Genomic DNA, 19,503 nt, shown 5'->3' with positions numbered 1-19,503 from the left:
CCTCACCAACTTCTCAGCCGATCCTGTTTCCTCAAACTGGAAGCCTCTGAGTCCTCATCCAAATGGATCTCAGCTGAACTACTGCTAAAAGCCTAAAAGCTTAAAAGGCCTCTAGTTCCTGGTCCTCAGGCCTTATATAACTTTCTGCTTCTTGCCACCACTTCCTGGGATTAAAGGTGTGTGTCTTTCCCAAGGAGACATGAGATCTTAAGTGCTGGGATTAAAGGCGTGTGTCACCATGCCTAGCTGTTTCCAGAGTGGCCTTGAACTCACAGAGATTTGGATGGATCTCTGCTTCCAGAAGGCTAGGATTAAAGTAGTGCGCTACCACTGCCTGACTTCTATGTCTCATTGCTGAACACAACACCTGTACACACAATTCACTGACAGTAATGTCTCATTGCTGAACACAACACCTGTACACACAATTCACTGAACATGGAGAAGTTGAACTGCTGCCTACATAGAGCCTTCACCCCCACATTCTAGCACCTTTGGTACAGGAAGATATTTACACACTACCGTAACCCTTCAATCTACAGTTGGGTCCTGCCTGCAATGGTGGCACAAAGCTTGTGAAGTAGTCAACTAATATCTGATTTGACTGAAGGCCTACTCCATGATATGGAACCCACACAACACTGCCTAAGTGACCAAGAACTTGAGACTAAATAGCCCATGGGCCTAAGGTAAAACCAAATGCTACTGTTCTTAGAAAGAAAAAAGGAGAGAGAGAGAGAGAGAGAGAGAGAGAGAGAGAGAGAGAGAGAGAGAGAGAGAGAAGCAAGAAAGGAGAAGAAAAGAAAAAAGGCAATTTAAAATGACCCTAATGACATTCTGGTGTACTCATAAATCAGTGCCTTGTTGAGCCATCATCAGAGAAGCTTCCTCTTGCAGCAGATGGGAGTAAATACAGAAACTCACAGCCAGATATCATGCAGAGTGAGAAACACTGGAATACTCAGCTCATGCCGCCATCAAATCCCTCCCCTCAGGGCTCAGGAAACCCTGCAAAAGAGGAGGCAGAAACTGTATGAGCCAGAGAGGCTAGAGGACACCAAGAAAATAAGGCCCTCTCAGTCCCCACAGCCACTGCACATATGAACTCAGAGTCTGAGGCAGCAAGCACAGGGCCTGCAAGGGTTTGCACCAGGTCCTCTGAGTGTGTAGTATGGTTTCCAGTGATTCATGAGTGTGTGAACAAATGGTCTCTGTTTCTTGTGCCTTCTCTTGGGCTCTTTTCCTTCAGTTTATTTGTTTTGTCCAATCCCAATGTACTAGCTTTTGTTTTATCTTATATTTTATTTTAATAAAAAGCATTTAGCACATTGAGAAGCACATGTGTGATCTAGACCAGTGTTTGAACAATGATCAGGTCCTCTAGCCTGGCCAATTTCTTTTTTGTTTGTTTTTGTTTTGTTTATATTTTTATTTTGTAATTTAATTTAATTTTACATATCAGCCACGGATTCCCCTGTCCTCCCTCCTCCCACCCCACCCCCAGCCCTTCCCCCAGCCCACCCCCCATTCCCATCTCCTCCAGGGCAAGGACTCCCCTGGGGATTCAGCTCAGCCTGGTAGATTCAGTCGAGGCAGGTCCAGTCCCCTCCTCCCTTCACCCAGGCTGAGCAAAGTGTCCTATATTTGTTTTTAGTTGAAAACTTGTTTTCATTTTATATACCAATCAAAGATCCCCCTCTTCCCTCCTCCACCCCTCCAACCTCCCCCTCCCAACCCACCCCCCCCCAAGAAAGTAAGGCCTCCCATGGAGAGGTACATTTAATAGAGGCAGCTCCAAGTCCCTCCCCCTGCCTCAAGGCTATGTGAGGTGTCCCATCATAGGTAGTGGACTCCAAAAAGCCTGCTCATGCACCAGGGATGGATTCTGATCCTACTACCAGGGGGGCCCTTAAGCAGATCAAGCTACATAACTATCTCATTTATGCAGAGGGCCTAGTCCAGTTCCATGCAGGCTCCACAACTGTTGATCTAAATTTCATGAGTTTCCACTAGTTTGGTTTGGTTGTCTCTGCAGGTTTCCCCATCATCTTGATACTCTTGCTCATAGAATCCCTCTTCTCTCTCTTCATCTGGACTCCTGGAGCTTGGCCTGGTGTTTGGCTGTGGACCTCTGCATCTGTTTCCATCTGTTACTGGAGAAAGGCTCTGTGATGACAGTTAGGGTATTCACCGATCTGATTACTGGGGTAAACCAGTTCAGGCACCCTCTCCACTATTGCTAGTAGTCTAAGCTGGCCAATTTCACAACCGATGTTAACCACCACTCAGTTCAAGAGGTGAGCACCAGAAAAACACAGTGGAGGAAAAAAGCTTGACCTTGAAGGAAGTAATTTCCATGATAGACAATTTCCATCAAAGTACAAACACAAAAAATAAATTAAAGTATGTGGAGACACTGTACCACACATCACTGAAGGGACTCAAGTACCAAACATCCACCAAGTGTCAAATGGGCATTCACACACAATGCCATGCACCTGCACCTGGGCACAGTGGCTCAAGTGGGGATGGATGAGAAGAACAAAACACAAATAGGTACTCTACAAAGCTTGATGGAGTTGACTGAGGAGTCGGCAGAGCCCAGGTATCCATGACTTTTCCTCTAGAAGGAACTTCATGAAGCAGGGGAGGCAGAACCTGTGTAGCTGGAGCAGGAAGCATGAAGGTCTGTGACAGAAAGATGCTTCACAGGTATGTGGGGCAATAGGAGGGCCAGCAGGAGCAGTGATGGGCACACGGAAAGGGGAAAGTTGGCACTGCAAGAGGGACCAGACATGTTCTAAGAAGAGACAACCTTGGTGGAGGGATGTAGGCAGAGGTCTGTGTTTTTCAGTCTTGGATTGAATGTCCCTGGAAAGTGTACTGTCCTAGAAAAAGGTTAGGTTCAGTTGCCCAGCAGGGTCTATGCAGCCATCCTGATGGAAAAGCAAGGAAGACCCAAAAGAACATGGAAAAGCATTCAAAAAGACAATGATGCTCAAATGTTCAAAAATAACAAAAAAATATTTAAGATACTATCATAGAAAAACAAAGAAAAAACTTATGCAGCCAACTACACTCACAACACACAGAAATCACATTCATTACAATGAATCATCAGTTCACAGAAAATGTAGTTTTTATAAAGATGCCAGATGTCGGTTTCTGTTAAGGGCACACAGGAAACATGAGCCCTTCCTACTAAGAAACAGGAAATCTGGAAACATATTTTAAAATTCTGGTTGGTGAAATAGGAGGCACAGCAAGGCACTGGATATTTTGCAGGACCAAGACAGAGGAAGACAGACGGCCACAGATGTACGTCTGTGACCACCAGATGTTTCCCCACCTAAAGGTCCTCGATAACTCTGGATGTCAGCTGAGAATGGGAGCAGTGGCAACTGAACAATCTTTCTGGCTAGCAGGAGGAAATACGGAAGCGAGGACCATCAAGAGAAAGACTTTGGACAGGAAATTCAACAGTCCTCTGTCAGAGGAGTGAAGGGGAAGAGACCATCCTCTAGGACTGCTGCCCAGAACAGGATGCATAGTTCCCTGTCAGTCCTTGATGTCTGCTTCAGAAATGCATTCCTGTTATGATTGGCTCGGGAACCCACCCGAAGTGGAGGAAAATTGTCTCTGGAAGTTACCACATTACCATGGGCTCAAACACTCAGACCAATTCTTCTGAATACATCTGTCCCACGGTCCCCAAAACCAGACAGACAAGGAGACAAAATTGTGCAATTTGTAATCTACACAGTTCAGCTTGCTCCTTTTCATTATAAATCTTCATTAGAGTTAACACATGACAGAGTATACTAGGTTGTTTTGAGATTTCCTCTGCCAACAGAATTAATCGGAAACTCTTCACTTTAGCCTCGGGCAGACTTTTTAGACAAGGGTAAAAAGCAGCCACATTCTTCACCAAAGTATCACAAGAATAATCTCTAGGCAACATACTAACATTCTTCTCCTCTGAAACCTCTTGATCCAGGCGCCCACAGTTCAGACCACCCTCAGCACCACTGTCCTCCATGGCAAATTACTAGGATGGCAAATTAAGTATCATTTAAAGCGTTCAACTGCTTTTCCAGTCCACAGTCCCAAGGTCCGTATTCCTTCAAACAAAAGCATGGTCAGGCCTGCCACAGCAGTACACCACTCCCAGTACCAACTTCTGTCTTGGGGTTTCTGTTGCTACGAAAGAGACACCATGACCTGTAAGAAGGCAAAGATCTGAAATTGGCCAATCTGCTTCCCTGGCTGGATAGCTCATGTTTAAGATGTTCTACTGTATTAGGATTCCATATGACCTCTCAAGTGGCCCTTCGTTTTAACCCATATCCCTCCATTACCCCCCACTTCTCTGCCCTTCCCTGTTTGATACTCCTGTTCCAGTCTCACTAAACCCTTCCATCTATAACTCTCTGTTCTATTTCCCCTTCCTTGGAAGAGCCTTCCCTCCCTTACCTCTGTGGTTATATGAATTGTAGCCTGCTCATGAAGACTTAACAACTAACATCCTCGTATAAGCAAATTCATACAATGTTACCTTTTTTGGTCTGGGTTACCTCACTCAGGCTATTTTTCTAACCCCATCTAGCCCCCTGCAAATTTCATTATTTCATTTTTAACAGCTGAGTAATATTCCATTGTGTAAATGTACCACATTTTCTTTATCTACTTGTCTGATGACAGACATCTAGACTGTTTCCAGTTTCTGGCTATTGTGACTAGAATGGCAATTAACATGGTTGAGTAAATGTCTCTGTAGTTGATGTGCAAGTTTTTATGGACATGGCATAGAGGGTGAGGAGACAGTAGGAACCAGTGTGGGGGATAGCATGGATTCAGTTTGGCAGGAGTGAGTGATTAGAGTGGGAAACATTGTAGAGAAGCTTGAGGGATATGATAGGGAAAGTGTGGGGACAGAGTGTGGAAAAGATGAACAATAACTTTTGGGCAGCACCGAAACAAGATGGAGACAGCATGGACAAGCAGGTTCACAATGTGGTGGCAGCACGAGAGACCAGGTAGGACAGTAAATACACTGGGGCAAGGTGAGGATAGCATGGTACAGAGAGGGAATAACATAGACAGTTTGGGGGAGCCACTGAGACAGTACAGGGAACGTAAGGAAGGTATGGGGACAATATGGTGACATCTGGGGGTCAGAATAGTGTAACATAGGACATCACAGGGACAGTGGGGGAACAGTGCCGACCTTGAAGAGTGTGGCAGTGGCGCTGTAGCACATGCTGAGCAGGAAGAGGGTGATGAAGATGGTGATGGTCGTCCAGAGCCCGTCCAGCTCCCCGTCCTGGGCCTCAGCACAGGTCTCATTCAGTTCTAACTCTGGACAGAAAGGGACATCCCATCTCTTTTCCAACAAGAAGAGGGTAGGGGCAATTTCCTGTGTGGAAGGTGGATCTTCAGGGAGGCACAAGAGAAAGGGCCATCTGAGCTGGGCTGGCTGACCCATCCTAGGGCCAGCTCTGCTTTCTATCCTCTCTGAGCCAGCAGCTCTGTCCCCTAACTGCTCCTGCTTAGTCTCTGGGTTTAATAGAAACACTGAACTGGTGGTATAACCTAGATTATCCAGGAATCCTCCCTGTCTGTCTTACCCCTCAGTTCTGGGTCTATCTGGTCTAAGTAAGGGCCTGTACCCCTCTAAGCAGTGGCTCTACAGCCTGCCTGATTCTGTGCCTGCCCCTTGGTCTCCAAGCCCAGAGGGCCACCATGATGACAGAGATTGTACTTGGTGATGCCTTGACATCAGTGAAGGTCCACATCAGGAAGTAGGCCAAGCCACAAACTATAGGGAAGTGTCAGCTGTGTAGGGTAGAGAGACAGTCCTTCAGGGACAAATTGGTCCTCAGAGACTGTGTGTATAGAGATGAGTGCAGGCACCCTTAAAAGATGAGAACCATGTCTGACTATGATGGCCCAAATGTAGACATTGAGGTGATGGTTGGGGATATCCTGATACCCTACAGGGGTGGGTGTTATGGAAGGTGCTTCTGTGAGGACTTAGGCAAGTACATGTGTGTATACATCTAAGTACAGGTAGCATATGGACTGAATAATACTAAGTACACTGGTACTAATGTGTCAGGTAAAACACCTATGTGGAGATCTGATAGGCCCTCCTCTGGGACAGCCAGAGTGCCAGCCTCAATCCCTTTGAGATACAAAAATGAGTATCTGGTAGATAGGCAGTGTCCACGCATATAGACAGCCCTATCCCATGCAGCAGAGAAGCCAAGCCGAATGGGCTGTGCTGAATGTGTTGGGCGTAATGATTTGTTGTACAACTAGGCTAGATACGCCTCTACAGTGTCACAGAGACACCGTTGACCAGAGAGAAAAGACAAGGACAGATGAAAAGTCAGGATTTATACATTCCCTGTGTTCGTCTCCTTAGGAGATTACTTGGGGGTGTCCCAGTCCAGCATAGCACTTCAGCTGGCTATAGGCAAAACATGGGAGAAGGCCCCTTTGGATCAAACCTCTTCCTCTGTTGAGGGATGACCTCAGGCCAGGCCAGATACACACAAATGCTCTGAGTCTGATGATATGGGCTTGGACACTAACTAGACCCCACAGCCATTGGCCTAGGCACATAGGTTCTTTCTTTCCTCAGAAAGAACCAAGGCACTTTCACTGGGTCCTTGGAATCAGTATCCCTAGGAATTGGAGGGCTCACTGAATGCTGCACTCATTTACCTACAGACCAGAAGAGGGTCTTCTATGTGTGGTGATTGTACAGGTCCTCATGTACCACAGAGCAAGTAAAAACATTTCCCTTCTGCCTCCTGCTCTTGTCCACAGTAAGATTTCTGTAGAGGAAGAAGGACCCATCAGAGTCCATGACCAGTGGTGCGTTCTTGTAGTTCTGCTCTGGTTTTCCATGGCTATTATACTCCACATCAATGTCTCCAGGATGGGAGTCTATGATCATACAGGTGAAAATGACTGTCCTTGGTCATTTGCTCATCGGTTGGAGGTATGAAGTGCCTGGACTTGCCCTGTAGGTAGAGAAGTCAGAACAGCAGTCACTGCCAAAGTAAAAAGCTTTGCCAAGCTCAGTACCCCTGCCCATGACACCCTCCATACAGTCCACCTCCCCCTAGAATCCACCCTTAACTTTAGAGATTGCTTTCTCAGTGGGGACTGGGAAGGGTACACTGTTGACCTTGCACTAGACTTCCTTACCCCTCGGCCAGTCTTGGTGCAGGATGAGGAGAATGCTGACCACATGGAAGGTGTTGTTATATTGCTTTTCCTAGACCTGCATCTGAGCCATGTGCATCTCCATATCATCCATGAGCCAGTCGAATTGGACCTCCTGATTCATGGCTACCACCATACATGTGATCTTAGCAGTCAGAGAAATCAAGAATGTATCCTTGGACTTTGGGGGAAATGATGAAGATAGATACCCTCCCCTTAGGAGTTCAGAGTTGGTGAGAAGAAATGGAGATGGTTCAGGCCTACAGCACCCTCCAGCATGGGGTACTCTTCCTCATCCTGGATCCAGGCAGTAAGACTAAGTAATTCATCTGGACATGTGGGACTCTTGAAGAACCTGGCCTCAGAAACCTCAGACATGGTCTAAGGAAGAATGGGCATTAATGAAGTCTGTGAGAAGGCACCAAGATGGGGTAGGGGGAAGAGCTTGGCCCTGGTTTGAGTTCAAGTCAACCTGCTTCTGAGTATGATCCTTGACAAGTGGAATGGCCAGGAGATGACATCTTAGCCTCTGCCACAGAGGATCATTCCCTGAATGAAAGGAGCATAGTCAGACTCCAAAAGGCAGCCAAACAGGAACTCCTATCAACTTGGACTAAGTTACCTTCCTTGGCAAGGGCTGTCCAGAATGGTTTGTCTAGGCAGGAGGCTGACTCAACTTGACATCCAATGGGCCCCCCAGTCCCCAAGCCATCCTATCACCAGTTTTCCTCTCCACCTTGGTTTTGTTAGCCAGGTGCTATCAGGATTAGTCACTGAGCTGACAAGGGAATAGAGTCCAGACTGCAGAACATGTGGGAAAATATGCACACCACTGGACAGGGCTCCAGAATTCCAGGATGTGATCATTGGCTCAGGGAACTAACCCTGACCAGGAATCCCCAGGTCACCATGGAGCCAGAAGTGTCCCCACAGCCAAGATCCAGGAAGAAAACATATGGGGCTGTGGTTCTGGCTGCAAGATAGGAGGGACATGTGAGTATTGTATCCGATTCAGCTGGGCCCAAGTCCTAGGAAGCCATCTGTCCTAATCCTTTCCAGGACCCTGCCCCTTTGCAGGTGAAGTACAGTAACTAAGCTTGTTGGCATCAGGTGCCTACTTAAATTACCCCATCTGAATTTCCTTAACCCCACTCTACTCCAGTATTTCCTGGCTAGGCCATCTCTATCCCTAGTCCCCTCAGTTGGGCCTCCATCCTCTTCCTCAGCTCTGCCTGCCCTGACATCTTGGCGCCTGCAGTCCTCTATGTCCCTTGTCGCCCCCCTGGCTTGTTCCTCTCTGTGGTGATTCGAATGAGAAGGGACCATGTGGCTTGTGTGAGTACTCGATCCCCAATGGGTAGAACTGTCTGAGAAGAATTAAGAGGCATGGTCTTGTTGAAGTGAGAAGAAGCTTGGAGGCTTCAAAAGCCAAGCCACTTCTAGTTAGCTCTCTACCTCATGTTTGTGGATCAGAATCTAAGCTTTCAGCTACTGCCCGCTCTCCATGCCTACCTGTCTACTGCCATGATCTCCATCATGACGATCATGGACACTAACCCTCTGAAACTGGAAGCCCCCAATAAATGCTTTCTTTTGTTGTTTACCCTACCAATCAAGAATAAGACCACTACCACAGTTTAACGCCAAATTTGAAGCAAACTTTGATTAAGTACTGGCCAGGTGGATGAACTCTGGCCAGGTCCATATCCAGCTTCCCAGGAAATGGCCCCCAAGTCATGTTTTACAGGGTCTTAAAAAGTCAAAACTCACAATTCACTGCATTTCCCATCAGGTCCAATCAGGCGCAAGCATATATCCTGACATGCTTCCTGCCTATATACCTCCCACCTACATCCAATCAGGGGCAAGTGTACATTATGACATATTTCCTGCCTACATACCTCCCACTCATATGTGATCAAGCACATCCAGTGCAGATGGGCAAAACAAACTTATTTAGGGGAGTGAAAACAAATGGCTTGTTATTTCCCCTAAGCAGTAGCCTCCAGCATTTCAGGAACTATCTGTCCTTGGGCTGATCACATTGGCTGAACTGGTCCATATCAGGTTTCAGCAAGTCCAGGGCTCACAGTCATTTGGAGCAGGTTGTTATCAGCAGCTGATGCCAGCCAGGTGGAAATCTGCTGAGACAGACGTAGACTAGGGACAGATCCGAGGCATTTTTGTTTCATGTGTCTCTTAGGCATAGTAACTAAAACATAAAATGTAACTTTGGTTTTCACATTCCCCCTTGAGATGTATCCTGAGTTAAATCCTTGACTCTGTGATGGGTACTGTTTATATTGGGATCTAATAACCATCAGCTTAATGGTACCCAAGCAAGAATCATCATTTAGTTAAGGCATCAAGTGATGTGAGAGCCAATAACAATTAGAAGAAGCAGAAGGGCCAAAGGTCTTGTGATGGCTGACATCAGAGTCACTACCCAGAAGGAACCTGGAAAGGAGAATGGTACCAGTTATTTACTTCATCTCAGGTCCCCTTTTTTGTAATGATTTTTTTCTTAGTACAGCAGATTATTTCTAATGGTTCCTGAGTGGTATATATAGAAACAACAATTTTCTCTTAAAACTATAAAATAACCTCTCTGTTTTACATAGAGCAGGTTGAGAGTCTTATCATATTGTAGAACTATTTTCAGCTAATGAATTTACTTGTTGATGGATCTGGGTCTATTTGATTTTAACAGGTACCTTTCCTGAAATGCCAATAGGCACTATAGGTAGCTAGTTTTTCCCCTGTGCCAGGGAGTTTCTTTTTGATCTAACACTCTGGCCTGTTGGAGGACACGGGGAAATGTACTGTCTTCTGCAACTACTTCCTGCTGAAACCAGGACATTATTGTCAGGGCCCAGGGTGGCTGGAATGCTAGTCAAAGGCTGGGAGGGAATTCAGACAATGGGGCATTCATCAGAAGCATTCCAGCTAAAGAGACAGGAAGCAGTCACAATGGCTGGACTAGTCCACATCAGCTTTCAGCAAGTCCAGGGCTCACAGTCGTTTGGAGCAGGTTGTTGTCAGCAGGTGATGTTTGGATGGTGTCTGTCAGCCAAGTAGAAATCTGCTGAGACAGATATAGACTAGGGACAGAAGGTCAAATTTTAGAACTTAAAGAAAAACATCGCATTTGGGGCTTTCAGCCCTATTATCCTGGTAGCTGGGAAGGCGGTCCCGAGCTGGGAGAGAGAGAGGTCCCATTCTCAGGGATAGACAAGCGAGAAACTTAGGCTGTACTTATCTGGAGTCCTTTTGACCTGTGAAAGTTATATCAAAGTCTTATGACTCTCTAGACTCTCTGACGCTTACATGATTTTTTTTTTTAGTTCACAAAAAGACATAGGAGTTTTAGATTTGTTAGCATTACCAATCTGTACTGACATCTACATTGTAGAAAAAGCAGGTAACAGGTGTCTGTAAAACAGCTGGAGTAGACTCACACCTTTGAGTCCTAGCAAAGGCTATAGATTTGGGTTAAAAAGCATGGACATTTTTTTCTCTGTTGAGGGAGCCAGATGTAGATTGGACAGAGGTGTCTTTAGCCCAGTGAGAAGCACCTTTAAGTCTACAGTTAGAAGACAACCAAAAGAAATCTAAAATCTTGAGCCTGTGACTGAACGGTAAGTAGTAAATGTTCTACCAGCTTATCAGAACTCCATTTACCAATGTTAAAACTCTGAATTTTTGAAATCTTAGTGTAATAATAGCATAGAAGGGAGAAAGAAATATGAAACATTTTCCCTTTTCATATACTTTAAATCACTTACTTAAGCCTTTAAAACTTGCATTTACACATCTGAAATCATTTTCTAAGACCTCCAGAGCTTACTTAAGCTTTCACATATTCAGACCTTTATATATCTTAAAACATTTTCTTAGACCCTCAAAACATGCACAGACTTTAACCCTTTTTCTCTCCATCAATCATTTACCAGAGATACAAGTAGTTATTACTGAGAACAGTCATTGAAAATTATGTTCCTTTAGTAGAAAGCTATATCTAAAACCTGTTTATTTTTTAATATGAATCCTATTAGCAAAGCAAACCTATTTGCCTTTTCCCAACAGGAGACCTAGTAGCTCTAGAAAAAGAAAGTCTTGGTTTTCGTGTATGAAATGCACTAACAAGATGGCTGCATCCTTGGGGATGAACCTGGTCTCCTGCTGCTGCTAAGCTGACAAAGCTTTAATTAACCTAGCCATCAATACCATCAGAGATCTGAGAAGGATAAATTATTACAGAAAGTATAATCTAAATGGCCTATGTATCAATTAATGACAAAGACTAGTCCATTACCCAGAGAGCCATCCCAGGACCCTGTGATCTCCATAACATTGGGGGCAAAGATACCAGGACAGCAGCAGTCTTCAGCCACAGTGAGACAGATAAAATGAGAAGATTTGACCTTTGTCTAGGCAAAGTGGAGTAATAAACTCTTTAGTGTCCTGCCTGTACACAGTTTGGAGGGTTCCTGGCCACAGGTACAACATTGGGGCAGTCTTGCCCAGTGGTTAGTGTTACTACAATCTAGGTGGAGTCATTGTGGTGTCCCATTATCTTTGGAGACCTCAAGGTCACTGCTAGGGACTGGGGGGGGTCTCTGTCATCATGATCTCTTTCCATTAAACATTTTTTTTGGAAGATAAGTCTTTTATTCACAACTCCAGAACATGTGTAGTAGTAGGAAGAGTTGGTCACATTTAGAGTCTGACATTTCTTTTTTTTTTTTTTTTTTTTTTTTTTTTTGGTTTTTCGAGACAGGGTTTCTCTGTGTAGCTTTGCGCCTTTCCTGGAACTCGCTTTGGAGACCAGGCTGGCCTCGAACTCACAGAGATCCGCCTGGCTCTGCCTCCCGAGTGCTGGGATTAAAGGCGTGCGCCACCACCGCCCGGCTGAGTCTGACATTTCTAAGACCTGTGTTGTATGGCTCCTGATACTTTCAATTTTGTGTTTTTTAAAATATATGTATGTATGTATGTATGTATGTATATATGTATATATATATATATATATATATATATATATATATATATATCTTGTGTGCATGAGTGTTTTGACTACATGTATGTCTGTGTATTGTGTGCATGCCTGCTGCCTGCAAAGGCCAGAAGAGGCCATCAGATCATTGTAACTGGAGTTAAAGATGGCAGTGAACTTCTATGTGGACACTGGGAATTGAACTTGGGTTCTCTGGAAGAGCAGCTTCTTAACCATTGAGCCATCTCTCCTACCCTCAATTTTGTATTTTTATGCAAAGGGATTCTGACAATGAAACCCTTTCACCCATATCATCCTCATAACTCAGTTTCTAGATACTAGTCCTTGAAAAGATAAATAAGAAGCCACCTCGCCATTTTCAACTGAAAGAAGCTATTGAGTCTAATCAAGAATGGCTAATATTATTCATTTTCTTCTGTGAGCATCTTACATAACTGCTCCGCTTCAATAAAGCCGCTAGTTCAGGAGTCCCATCACAGGCCTCAATTTGTTTACAGGCTTTAGCTTCAAGCTCTCTAAGAGTGTATCTAGTATATTCAAAAGAACCTACATCTTCCCAGTACTGTACACAGTATTTTTTAATATCTATATTTTCTGTTGTCTGGCACAGAATGTTCTGTACCTGCATATTCCAGAGAAGTTAGCTAACAAGAAGGACCCTAAAAGGGATGCATGGATTACCCTAGGAAGGGGAAATAGATGAGATCTCCATGACTAAACTGGCAGTGTAGCTGGAGAGCTTCTCTCCAGGTCCCGCCAAGCCCCTGCAGTCCTGCAGCCCACTTATAAAATAAACACACAGACACTTATATTATTTAAACTGCTTGGCCTCCTAATGGCTCAGGCTTCTAGCTAGCTGTTTTTACATCTTAAATTAACCCATTTCTGTACATCTATACCTTGCCACATGGCTCATGGCTTACCAGTATCTTACATGTTGGTACTCATGGTGGTGGCTGGCAGCGTCTCCTGACTCAGCCTTCCTGTTCCCAGAATTCTCTTCTCTGCTTGTCCTGCCTGTACTTCCTGCCTGGCTACTGGCCAATCAGCATTTTATTTAGACAGAGCGATAGCCACAGCATTTCCCCTTTTCTTTTTTTTTTCAAAAAGGAAGGTTTTAACTTTCACATAATAAAATTACATATAACAAAACAATTATCAAGCAAGAATTACAGTTACAGCTGGGCGGTGGTGGCGCATGCCTTTAATCCCAGCACTCGGGAGGCAGAGTCAGGTGGATCTCTGTGAGTTCGAGGCCAGCCTGGACTACCAAGTGAGTTCCAGGAAAGGCGCAAAACTACACAGAGAAACCCTGTCTTGAAAAACCAAAAAAAAAAAAAAAAAAAAAGAATTACAGTTACAATGTCTAGTCTATTTATAATATCTAGTCTATTTGTATATGGCAAAATTAAAGAAGATGTCCTATCTATCTTATATTTGTGAGTCTAAGGTTTCATATCTAACTTATCTTTTATCATAACTAAGGAAAATTATAACTATCTAGTCTTCAACTACATCAAAGACCTCAGAAGGATATAATATTACCTGAGAAATGGGAGACGGATGCAAGCAACTTTCAGGAGTCTTGCAGGGTAGACAGAAACAGCTGGCAGCCTGGACATCATCCAAAGTTCCTCAGTAAAGTTGGTGCATCTGTCTTCAGCCCACAGGCCTAGAGTCTCTCAGTCACTTCTCTGTGTCCTGTAGAATGTTTGGCAGTTTCCTCTGTGAAGCAGGAACCTGAAGGACCATTTTGTCAAGCAAAGTTCAGTGGTCACCTTCCTATGGGTCCTGCATGTCCAGTTGATCAAGCAGTCTAGGCAAGAACAGTTTCTTGCCCAAATGGCTATTTTTGCCAAGAAGAAGATAAACTCCATATAGAATGTCTTTGATGCCCATCCTCCTCTCTGAAGTAAATTGGTGTTGCTGGGAGCAGACATTTCTCACTGTCCAGAAAGTCTAAATTTTTTAAAACATTTTAAATGCCATATTCTGTAGGTCTTTGGAGTATTTGAAGATTACCTATCTATCTGAAATATATCTAAGTATGCCTAGAAAACTAAACATGACTATAAGTTTGACTATCATAGAAGACTAATTGTTCCATTAAAATTTAAATGAGTTGTATAAACATAATACCTTAAACAAGAGTAAAAATACACATACAGTATAACAAAATTAACTTTAAATTTGTATCAATAAACTGAAATCCATAGCAATGTAAAACATTTCAAACAAGTTGTTGCTCTTTAAAAGTAGGTTCATTAATCTATCCTTTTATCCTATCATATCTACACTATCCCCTTTTTTCTTTAGAAAGAGATTGCATTTATAATCAACTGATTTAAATAAAAATATTGGTTTTTCTCTGTCCCACACCAGAGGGCTCTTCTGATATGGAACAAAAGAATCTCTCAACCTTTTTTTTTTTTTTTTTAGCAATATGTTTGGGTTTAGAGAAGGAGTGAGCCAATTCAATCTCCAAAGCCAGCTTGGTGTATTTGGGAATTTGGGAGTAGCTTCTCTTACTACTTCCTGCTGGAGAGGGGCGCTGTATCTTATGGGGACACAAAGAAAATTTTGGGATTACGGAGTAGTCTGTGAGGGTATATCATCTGAGCCAGTTGCCTTGAAATGGTTCTGGATGTTGGATCATCTGGGCCTTGGTGTCATTGGAGACCTTTCCGGGGGTCTTGGCTGGTCAAACCTGATGTATCTTAATCTGGAACAAATTCATAGCCTCTGACTTTCTGTGGAAACAAAAGCAGAGCCTCCTTTCCAAAGCAACATATCCTTACATCCAAATTTTGAAGTCAAGGTATCTTTAAAATATATATATTGGCATAACTCAACAGCTTTTGCAATCAAATGCTTTTCTGCAGTTAAGAATATCAAAGAGAACATAATCCAGATTCTCTGTGTAATATCCATCTTTACGTGGCTTATTTTTTATATTAATTTTACTGTCTCTTTAAAGATTTTATTTTTTTAAAACTATGTATTTCTTTATATAACCGTATATATTCCTTTTTTTCTCTCTTTCAAGCCTACACATATTTTACACACATTGTAAACTATTCCATCTTAGTCTGTCTTATTGTGAACCTATTGCTTTAATCTGCAGCATTTGTAAGACTGATACGGCACTGTGGCTGCTGGCTCCACCCATTTCTGCTTCCCAATATGGCGGTGGTACATTTACTGCCAGCTCTGGGAACCATCAACTCTTAGAAACAGTGGTTCTATGCTTCTATCAAAGCAGCATGTAGCCCAGAAACCTCTTTTTTTTTTTTTGTACTAGCAAAGACTAAATCCACCATGCAGTGTAATGTGCTGCTTGCAGATGCCTCATTCTCACCATACTGCAGTTCAAGCATGCACACCAGGAACCTGCCATAGTAGCTCAGACCCACAGACTGCTCCTAACTTGAGAGAGACAACTAGGAAGCTGTTTTTAGCTCCATTTTAGAATCTTTTTTCTCAGGTTTTAGGTGGAAACTCTTGCCACCCCGTTGGGTGCCATTTTGTAGCTGGAGAGCTTCTCTCTGGGTCCCGCCAAGCCCCTGCAGTTCTGCAGCCCACTTATAAAATAAACACACAGACGCTTATATTATTTAAACTGTTTGGCCTAATGGCTCAGGCTTCTAGTTGGCTGTTCTTATATCTTAAATTAATCCATTTCTATTAATCTATACCTTGCCACATGGTTCATGGCTTACCAGTATCTTACATGTTGGTACTCATGGCGGCGGCTGGCAGCCTTCCTGTTCCCAGAATTCTCTTCTCTGTTTATCCTGCCTATACTTCCTGCCTGGCTACTGGCCAATCAGCATTTTATTTATACAGAGCGATATCCACAGCACTGGGGGTGAGGGGGGCAATAGAGAGTAGGGGATGAAGGATGAGAACATAAGGGAATGAGATGGTCAAGCTGGAACAGGGACAGAGTGGGAGAGCAATGAAAGAGATATCATGATAGAGGGAGACATCATGGGAATAGGGAGAAACCATGTGCTAGGGAAGTTCCCAGGAATCCACAAGGATGACTCCAGCTTAGACTACGAGCAATAGTGGAGAGGGTGTCTGAGCTTACCCCAGTAATCAGATCAGTGAATACCCTAACTGTCATCATAGAGCCTTCATCCAGTAAATGATAGAAGCAGATGCAGAGATCCACAGCCAAGCACCAGACTGAGCTCCAGGAGTCCAGCCAAAGAGAGTGAAGAGGGATTCTAGGAGCAAGGGACATCAAGATCATGATGGGTAAATCTACAGAGACAACCAAACCAGTGCGGACTCATGAACTGTGGACAAATAGTTGTGGAGCCTCCATGGGACTGGACTAGGCCCTCTGCATAAGCAAGACAGTTATGTAGCTTGATCTCCTTAAGGGGCCCCCTGGCAGTAGGATCAGGATCCATCCCTGGTACATGAGCTGACTTTTTGGAGCCCACTACCTATGATGGGACACCTTGCATAGTTTTTATGCAGGGGGAGGGGCTTGGATCTGTCTCAATTGAAGGTACTAGGCTCTGCTGACTCAGAGGAAGGAATGAGGGGTGGATTGGGGGCTAAAGACTGGGAGCAGGGGGAGGAAAGAGAGGGGAGGATCTGTGGTTGGTATGTAAATGAATAAAAATTTTCTTAATAAAAAAATCCAACATTTTATTTAAATTTTCTGTAAAACTCCAAAATTTCCTCTTAAAAAAGTTTAAAATCTCTCAACTGTGTGTTCCTGAAATATTGAAAAATAAAGTACAATTTTTTTACTTCAAGAGGGAATATACAGGGTACAACCACAATCTGCATAAGGCAAAACCAAGCTCCAACAATGCAAACAATTCAAAGCTCAATATCTGGGATTCATTCACCATTCTGTGGCCTTCCCTGAGGGTCTTAGATCACCCCTTTAGTCCCGCTCTTAGCAGTATATACACAGTCTGCCTTCTAGATCCCAGACTGATCTATTTCATTGTGGCTGATACTTCTGGTGATTATCACATGGCACTGGCATTTCCAAAATTCCTGGGGTCCGCCATTGCAACCGGGCTCTCTTTAGGAACTCTAGACCTGCCACATATTATCAAGCCTCATCTATTCCCCATGACCCCTTCATATCTTTAAAACCATTATCATCTGGGTGACTCTCATGTCACAAAGTTTGGCCGCCAGCACAAGGTACATTCTTGCACATGAAAGCATGGTGGTGCAACTTTGATATCTTATTAAACCAGCATTGTTTTTAATCCTGTCTTTGATAAGCCTTGTTTTCATGATAGGACAGGAATTATCATACAAAAATTCATCCTAATCCAAAGTATCTTGGAGATCTGTTGTTGCCTCCTTGGTAGGCCCACAGCATGTGGTCACCTTTCATCAAAATGGTGGTGAAATCATATGACATCTGTCTTCTCCAACCTGAGCACAGATGGTTGTCAGCCACATAGCTGCCCAAAGATGGTGAAGTCATATGACATCCACCCTCTCCAATCCTAGAAAAGATGGCTACCATCCACGTGGCTACCTAAGGATGGTGACAATCCATGTATTGCTCATATCCCAAAAATGGAATCACACCGCATGGCTCCTTTAAGGTTACCTACACTTATATTTTTAACAGTGTTACTAGTTTTAAGTTAACTTTTCTCATAGATTTTACAGATTTTTAATCATGTCCAATAGAATACACTTATACATCTTGAGGTACAGAATGTTCACATAGAACAAGTCTAATTTTTTTTGGCTGTTCTGGTTTGCTTTCTTTCCCCTGTCACAATGTCAGGAGGCTCAACTGACAAAGGACATGTAGGAAACTTTTAAATATGCTTGCGTCTAGAGAAGGTAGAGCCATAGCCCAACTCTAGAGCAAATTTTCCAATAAAATAGAAAAGCATAAAACAACTTTACTGTTATCCACACCCAAAAGACATCTGAACTCCTGCTAACCTGAATCCAGTGACCATAGAGCTCAGAGACGAATTCTGAGCCACTACCATAAAAGCAGCCATGGCAGTGGTAGTGACTAGTGGCTGGCAGCAGAGAGCAAAAATATTCGATCCATTTCTGTCTCAGCTCCATATTTAAACAAAATTTATGGACACACCAGAAAGCACAGATAGATAAAACTTTCCAACAACAAGACAGACAAACCTTCCATGGGAAACAGACAAAACTTTCCAACAGAACCAAATGGGTGGGCGATGCCTTGCTATATGGCCCAGATGGGAAAATATTGGGTCCCATTGAACCTGCTACACATCCCAGGTAGGGATCCCACAAAACAGAACCAGACTATGACTCACCAGGAGGTCTCCATAAATGCTTGTTGCATTTCTCTGCATGGCAGTTCACTCCAAAAATTGGTGAACTGGAGCCTTGGAACATCTCAAGGTATGTGCCCCTGAAGTGGCCCTATAGCCCCAGAGTTCCAGAGTGAAGATCCAGCTTTAGAATTTGGGTAGGTGGTTTGAATCTTGCTAGGGCCTCCAGAAAATGTTAATACCACTAGTCAAAACTAAGAACACTACCACAATTTAAAGCCAAATTTGAAGCAAGCTTTCATTAAATACTAGCAAAGTGGATGGGCTCTAGCCAGGTCCATCCATACCCAGCTTCCCAGGAAATGGCTCCGAGTTATGTTTAGCAGGGTCTTAAGAAGGCGCAATCCTGACACTCTGTTCCTGATCCAGCTGGGACCTCCCACTCCCCTAAGCTCTCTTTCCCCCGACCCTTGACCTCCATTACTCCCCTTCCCCCAATTTGCTCCTGTAGATCTCATCCATTTCTCTGGGACTGGACCTGCCTCAACTGAATCTACCAGGCTGGGCTGACTCCCCAGGGGAGACCTTGCCTTGGAGAAGGTGGGAATGGGGAGTGGATTGGGGGGAGAGGCTGGGGGGGGGGAGAAGGGAGGACAGGGGAATCCATGGCTGATATGTAAAATTAAATTAATTATAAAATAAAAATACTTTTTAAAAAAGAAGGTGCAATCCATAATTCATCACATTTCCCATGAGGTCCAATCAGGGGCAAGAATACATCCTGACATATTTCCTACCTACATACCTCCCGCACACATGTGATCAAGCACATCCAGTACAGATGAGTCAAACAAACTTGTTTAGGGGAGTGGAAACACGGGACTTGTTATCTCCCATAAGCAATAGCCTCCAGCACTTCAGAAACTATCTGTCCTTCTGCAAGGGGCTTGCAGATTGGAAGCATTTTTGTTCCATGGATCTCTTAGGCAG

General features: G+C 43.8%; 1 pseudogene; it reads right to left on the bottom strand.

Moving 5' to 3' along the window:
- Positions 1 to 5,197: 5,197 nt before the first annotated feature.
- Positions 5,198 to 8,774, bottom strand: LOC128110356 (Ig gamma-1 chain C region, membrane-bound form-like; annotated as a pseudogene).
- Positions 8,775 to 19,503: the final 10,729 nt, after the last annotated feature.

This window comes from Peromyscus californicus, unplaced genomic scaffold (genome assembly GCF_007827085.1).
Source record: "Peromyscus californicus insignis strain IS unplaced genomic scaffold, ASM782708v3 Scaffold_15__1_contigs__length_86483966, whole genome shotgun sequence".
In the NCBI taxonomy this organism is placed as follows: domain Eukaryota; kingdom Metazoa; phylum Chordata; class Mammalia; order Rodentia; family Cricetidae; genus Peromyscus; species Peromyscus californicus.
Note: the sequence above shows the minus strand (reverse complement) of the source record. Positions and strands in the feature narration are given on the sequence as shown.